Below are 7,856 nucleotides of genomic sequence, written 5' to 3' on the forward strand. Positions count from 1 at the left end.
TTTGAATTTCAGAAACCCTTTACCATTGCTTTTCTTACAGAATCATAATTATGTGTATTATCAAGCTTACGTTATGCATTCATAATTCACGATGCAGTGCAAGCAATGCTTAAGAGACAAACAGAAGTATGTTATGGTTATTGACTCAGATTTCTCATTAGCAATGTTAGGAAAATGTTTATTGTCCAGTCTAACTCTTATTAAACATCTATATAAGCTTTTACAGTATTGAAGTCACTATAGGCATTTATGGGCCTGTTGTTTTTGACAACACTGATGCAAACATACTGGTTTTGAGAAAGTTGTTTCTGAATCACTGAAAACAGAATTTCTTCCTGGTGTATGTGATTTTAAACTATGATTATTTGCCAGCTTTACCAGTCTGGATAGTCTCCTCTTTTATATGCCTTGTTTGGTGCCAGCCAACGCATTTTGCTGTGTTTTTGCTACCTAATAAAACCTTTCACTGCTGTTCTTTGAAAATGAATGCTTCTGCAAGGTTGGCAGCCCCAGGAACCGAGGGCCTTGCTGCTTGTTTGTGCAGCCTGTTCCTTACTGCGTGGCCAAACACATGGCCATCCTCGTTGGCATCCTCCATGTGGAGAGGATTCAGCTGGACAAAAGCAAAGGTCATTCTTCCTGAATCTGAAATCAGACTTTTGCCTGGGAAATCAGCCCCGGTTCCCCAACCTGCTGGGTCTGGTGGTGTTCATGAAGGCGTAGGAGAGAAAGTCCAGATTGACAGAGACAGCATCCTGCTCTCAGAAGTGTCTAAAACATATTGCAGGTGTGCTGAAAGCCCACCTAAAACTGTTGACCCTGTCACTTGAGTCCCAGCCTTCTGCGGTATGGGGCTAAGGATGAGCTTTTTGCTCCAGGCAGTGGTGGGCAGAGGTACAGAGGAGCTGGTACCCCAGGTCCATGGCACAAACATCTCCTGGTGCTCTGTGCACATGAATGCCCACGTCCAGACACTAAATGCACAAAACCACAAAACTCCTCTGAGCCTTTCCTTTGCCGAGTGTTTTAGGTAATCCTTACTTCCAGTCTCATTTTGAGAGGCTTTTCAAAGGTCTAATGACTCCTCTGAGCACATCTGTATCTTCTGAGCATACCCACAGCCAGAATAAGGAAGACTCTGCCTGCAGAGCCTCTCAAGGGGTGCTCCTCAAAAAAAGAGGAAAGCCCTGGAAGGTGCCAGGGTGGAGGGCTGAAGACAGACCTTTTTGCATGTGTTTTTCATTCAGCACCAAAACTTTCACAGGCAGGTGACGGGGTGATGTTTTGCAAAGGCGATTAAGTGACGCAGCAAATAAGGCCTGCGGTTGGATTTCTTAGAACAGATGAGTTAAAACGTTTGCAGACAATGTCCTCCTCAAGCTCAGGCAGAGATGTACAGCCTCAGACTAACAGACCCAGCTAGTTAAAATGCTTGCAAGTATTAATTATTTTTCTACCTTTGCCTTTGTAAATAGGGACTGAAACTGATCAAGGACAAAGGGGCAAATATCTGCAAATACACAATTTTGTACTAGTTGAATCCATGTTCTGCACAATATTGCAGATTGATGTCTCTCAAAACACTTTCTATTTTCAAATGTTCTGCATGCATTTGGTATCTCTGCTTTTAGATAATTATAGGCGTATGTGCCACCAATTTGCTGTGGTGATAAAAATGTGAGGGGAATTATATCATTAATGTTAAAGTTTTACATGTAGTGGACAGACAAAAAAATGTCAGATTTTGGCTCCAGTTCTGGAGATTTAATCCAATGTCAAAACATAGGTCAAGATCAATTGCTGAAGGTTGTCTCCTGTGTTTAGCCACTGCAAGATTGCTTGATGAAACATGTTTATATGGGAAGTCCAGCCAGAAAATCACAGTAGCCCTCAGGGTTTTGAAACCTAGGAAAGCCGAAGTAAGCAAGCTAAGGGATGAACCAAGAACACTACCAAGAAAGAAAAACCAAATCCTCCTAACCTGAAGCCCATGTTCAAACTCCAGCCATGGTGTCTGTGCTGCCTGCGTGATGCGGTGCTGAAGCCGTACATCCTGTTACCAAGGGCATCCCCAAACCCCATCTCAGTTGACTCATCTCAGTTTGCCTGTTTGCAGCCTCATGGAGGCGGCCATGGGAAGGGCTTCAGCCACCCACCAAGCTGCTGCCCGCTGCCCCTGGAACACAGCTTTCAGCTTAATGGCAGAGATTGCCTGTAGCTCTTTTGTCTGAGCCATTTTCCCAGAAAGTTCTCACTGATGCTAGTTTTTCCTGCTGTTAAATGGTCTACTCAACGATACTCAGTGTACTCACTTTGCTCAGTATACTCAACAACTGTAAACCCAGCTCTGCAAGGCATCCCAACTTGTCTGGGTTTTATTTCGTATTGGAAGAGACAGCTCATGTTTCAGCCTGGTTTAAATAAAAATTCAGGAGACAAATCTGAGCGCAGCAGCGGGCTGAGGAAGCCATTTGCTGAACTCCTTAGATCATTATCATTGCTTAGAAACCTCCTGTTCAACAGATGTTATCAAGGCATTGCTAATAAGAGCACCAGGATAATTGAATTCATGACAGAAGCAATTAGGCAGTGCTGAGAAATCATTGTTGTGGATATGCGCAAAACATTTGTTATTGGTTTTAGCAAGGAACATGCCTGGAGTTAAACTCATCAAATACTTTCTGCTCACCTCCGCTCCGGGTCACCCGCTTTACACCCACAGCCTTTTCTCCTGTGTCGCAGACTGTGCTGTGCTTCTTCTTGAGAAACAATGTGGAAAAACAGCTAAATGATCCCAAATCCCCCACCCTTGTTACTCCAGGATGGCCAGAAGCCCCCGGGGGCATTGTGATACGGGGATGGGGTGGAGGAGACCTTCACTCTGCTGCTGGCCCAACCCATCTATCGGCATTACAGCCCCATGAGATAAAAAGCCATCAGTACAGCTGGGTGCACTACTGAAATTGTAGCCGCACTGTGCTGCTCTTACAGTACTGCATTTCACGTTACTTTGCTGTACTTTGTATTTTATGAAGAACTGTATTCATCTTTGTTGTGTGTTGGTTATTTAAGAGAGTGTCTATGCAATGGCTATGCAATTTTGTGCCTATTTTATAGTCTCATTTCTCTTTATGCAGAAGCCTTCATAATGATTTATTTGATTAGCAGTAGAAATGAGGTGGGTGCTCTGATATATAAAATAAAAATCAGCTAATAATTCATGGCATTTATATATAGAGAAATTTTAAAATATATTAAATATATATTAATATTAAATATATTAAATTAAAAATAAACTACTTGATGAATTTTTCCTTGGCTTTCTCATAGCTACAAGGGATAATAATTTTAGAAGAGAGACCTTAAGTTCAGTATTCTTGGACATACATCACTATTTACATCCATATTTATGTAGATACCGGGAGATGAGTCACATCACTGATCACTTTATTCAGCAGGTTACTTAGAGAACAATGTAAATAAAATCAACTCACCATCTCGCAGTATTCATTGATTCCCAGGCTACGGTCCTTCCCAGGGTAGCCTCAGTTATCACACCATGGTTATGAAATGCACTGCTCCATGTAGGAAAGTGTTTGTGTCAGTGAGCTGATTTCTGTGGCATCCTTTCTACAACAGGGATGAAAATGGTTATTAAGAGCTGAGTGATTAATGCTGAAGTATTATGAACCTCTGCAGTCCGGTAATGTACTTTCTCAGGACCTCTGAGGCTCGCCTGGAGCTCCACGTGGTGGTTTGCACAATAGCAGCCGGTGTGGCTCCCTCACCCTGTGGTTTCAGCCCTGTGGTGAACTGGTGCTCCATGCAGCGCTGCTGCCCTTTCCGAACCTCCCATCCTGGCCTGCCCCAAGCTCTGCTTCACTTTCTGCTGGAACCAGCCAGCGGTATTTTTCTGAAATAAGATCTCCATCATTGCCATGACCTGTGCCTCTGGGCAAGGATTGGTTTCCCATGCTGTTTGGAGAGCTGTAGAGCATGCAAAGCTCCTGGCTTCTCCTCATGCTGCTCACCAACCACCCACCACTAGATCAGGAGTGTTTCATAGATGGTCAATGAATATCATGAACTTTCTGAATATTTAGCTTCCAGACAGGCTTTTACCTCTGCACACCCCTATGCATATTCATAATAGATTTGCTAGAGCCATCTTCATGGCCATTGATGTAGCACTTTGCCTTCCATCCCCCTTCTCATGGGTCACTCGTGTCCATGTTTACACGTTCGCAGCAGAGATGCTGCACTTGCATTGCTGCTAGAAGCATTGCAATGACTGAAGAAGGTGAAATCATGGCACTGATTTCATGCTGGGGTTCGCACAAGCACGAGTCCAACCTGCATCCTGCTGCGGGGCAGCAGGTGCCCTTGCTGGGCGCTGCTGGAGCTCCTGCCGTATGGTGATGCTGAGAGCTGCCTCTGATGCATGGTCCCTCTTCATGTGAAGTTACAGACTCACAAGTCTATGCTTTGCTTGGCACTGTGCAGCTTCTCCTTGAGGAATAATACTGTCTCAAGCCTGTATCTCAAACATTTGACCTGCTAATTTCACTAGCTGGGAGAATAAGCTAATAAGAACTCTTCTTAAAATGTTGACACTTTTGTTTTATTGGCCAAAGTGTCACATTTTATGCTATTAGCTTCGATGACTCTTCAAGGTCACCTGTCTCAGAGCAATCGAACCTCACAACTCACCGGGCTCCCTCCCTCTGGACTGTATCTGGAGCCACTGCAAGCATGGAAGGTGGTGTGGATAATTGCTGCAAGTAGGGAAAAACAGATACAAGATCATACAGGGCCAACTTTGAGCTTTTTTGTATAGACATTTTTTCCCATGCTGAACTATGGGAAATGTTTATAGTAACTGAGCTAGGAGGTAAATAGTGATCACTGTATTGCAACAGCAGCTGCATGTAATTTATACTGTTATGCAGTAAATTTCCGCAAGGTTTGGAAGGCTTTTTCAAGATCTGTGCTAAAATAGCTCCAGTGAAACCATTCTGTGTGGCCAGATTTACTGTGTGTTTCAGACAGTTCTTAAAACTGGCCTTGGTATTTTTTAACAGAGCTTCTGCACAGCAGGTATGGTCCCTGGTTCTCAGCGGAGATCGAAAAAATCTGCAACTGGGTTATAACGGGGAAGAAGGGGTGACTGTGACACTGCAGGAAGGGCAGAGTGACCTACATCAAAAGTGCAAACTGCTCTACCCCCAGCAGGTGAAAATTTTCAGGGCGCGCAGTCGCTGGCAAGCTGCCTGTCGGTGGTTATAAAAATTCTTCCTTGGGTATGGATTTCTGAAAGCCAAACAAACACAAATGATTTATGCAATATATGAATTAACTCAGTCGTGCAACAACTCGGGTTGGACAGGAACTATTTTTCAGCTCTGAGGAACATCTCTGCTTTCTCAGCACTGTCCTTCAATCAGTGAGCATAATGCAGTGCAGGACTCATTTTTGGCATTAGCACCATGCAGGGATGCTGGAGGTGGCTGGTCAGTGATGGACACGCTAGTGAGAAAGCCCCTGTGACAGGAATGGCAGCAGTATCCTGGAAAAATGCATTAAAAATATATTTTGTATTTAGGTCTTAAACAGACTTTTTCCTAGGCCCCTATCAGCAGCTCGACCAGAAAAAGTCCAGATTCTCTTTAAGCTGTATCCTTGCCTGCTCCCTGCTGAATAAGCAGAGAAATAAGGATGGATTTGCATCTTCCAAGAACATTCAAGGTTCATGTGAGTTGAAGGCGCATGTTGATTACTCACAACCGTGAAGTGGCATCGCGGCAGACTACTCTCTTTTTTCATAGAACTGAGGGAACAACTTTAAGTAACGGCAAATTGACTAACTGCCCTTGATGTCACATTTATAAATGTTCCTCCTCTGGATTTTCTTGATATTTTCTTACGGTCTCTTTAACTTTGCAGGCCACTGACTTAAACTTGGTTTCCCAAAGTTGAAACTGCAGCTGTGCCACCAGAAACGTCTGCTAGCAAATGCTCATAGCCTCACTGGTAGAACAATGAAGTTCTTTGCTAGGAGCCAAATGCCCCTCCTTTTTTTTTTTTTTGTCTGAAGCACTCTCAGTAATAACAAAAATAAACAAAGAAAATCCAGGAAATACAGCATCCAGAAGTATTTGCCCCATTTGAATATTTTTTCTCCCTATGTGCAATGGTTCCCTGCAAGTGTCCCTGCGTTGCTTAGTCTGCTTTCTGAGCAAAGTGAAGTTGCTCTGCTTTTAACAGGTTTTTAATTCCTTGGGCATTTCAAACAGATTTGATGGAAGCTTAGTGCTCAAAGTTTTGAATTTCCTGCAAGTTTAGAGAGAATCAGTAGCCCTGTAGAGCTGCAGAGAAGTGTCACTGCTGATCTTCAGTGTGAAGTGAGGCTCATTTATTTAATTTTATTTTGTCTTATTTGGTCTTCTGACGAGCAGCACAGTTTGCAGGTACCCCAGGTGTGCTGTGTCTGGGCTGGTAGAACAGATCTGTGTTACTGGGAGGGAGAAAGGATGGGAAGGTCTCAGGGGCACCAGAGAGAACTGAAGGCATCCTGACTGGAGGGATGGGAAAGGCCATAGGAAACAGGAACAAGAAGAGGGATTATTTTGATGAGGCGTTGTAAAACTGCAAAGTTTGGGAACAACAGTCAGTTCACAGAATGTTTTGAATGGGGCTCTGTTTAATACAAGAAGTTGAAGCATGGTCTCCAATGGCCTGTGGGAAGCCCTGGTTTTGCCTCTCCTGAAGAGATTTCCAAAAGAGGGATGTGAATATGCCAGTCAGCTGCACTGGGACCTGCAGAAACCTCTGTGCCTCTCCAGTGTCACTTGTCAAAGGTAGGAGAGAGGCTGGGGTTGTCATACAGAGGCACTTTCATTTTTCTCCTGCTTGATAAAATGAGAGCAGTATGACCCAGATTGCCTTCACTACCTCTTAGCTCTCCTCTTCCACCTCCATCCAGCTCCCATAATCTCTGCTATCCTCAGTCTTCAGACCCAGACTGTAGATCTGATCCAACTGAACCTGCTTCAGTTGTTTTCTTCTTTCAATTGCTTGACATGCTTTCTCTTGAACACCCCATCAGCACCTGAGCTCAGGGTTTGGGATGTCTTCTGACACAGCCAGTTGCTCCTGGCTCTCTAAACCTCAGTCTCATGGGAGCAGCTCCTGCAGCTTATCCAGGACCAGGGAGCTTTTACTCAATCAGCTTCCTTAATTTTCTAGCAGTATCTCTGCTGGTAATATCTGGATACTTAAGGCCATTAGTGTGTATGCTTTAGCACTTCAGCTGGAGAATGGAGCATCTCATCTGCGTTGGCCCTGAGCTGCGGGAGATGGCTCTGCCTGCAGAAAGCACCCTGACATGGGAGGAATAACTGGTGTAAAGTACTTTTAGCGTATGAAGTCCTTGGAATCTGAAAAGCTTCTTGGCTTCTCCACTCAGTGGTTAATTATGACTGATAATAATAATTGATGTGATTAGAGCAGTAGATTGCAAGGTTAGCTTATTGCACACACTCAACTCTTTTGAAGGAGGTCATTAATAAATCAAAGTGGCTTGAACCTCCTAAATCCATGTTAGTTCTACTAAAGCCAAACAAAATCAAGCCTAAAATTGTCATTACATTAGAAGGCCAACGAGGTTTGTAGCAGAAGTTCATTTCCGTAAATGATGGATCTAAATCTTTGGTAAATCTCCCGGTGCTGACAGAGGATTGAAGGTCTTTTATCACCCTGATTATGCATACTGGCCTTCAAACTGACACAAGATGACAGAGGATAGAAGGTGATGATAGTCTCAGCCTCATAACAAGGAGGAAGACATTGATGGAAGA

Source organism: Platalea leucorodia, assembly GCF_965183815.1.
Source record: "Platalea leucorodia genome assembly, chromosome: Z".
Taxonomy (NCBI): Eukaryota; Metazoa; Chordata; class Aves; order Pelecaniformes; family Threskiornithidae; genus Platalea; species Platalea leucorodia.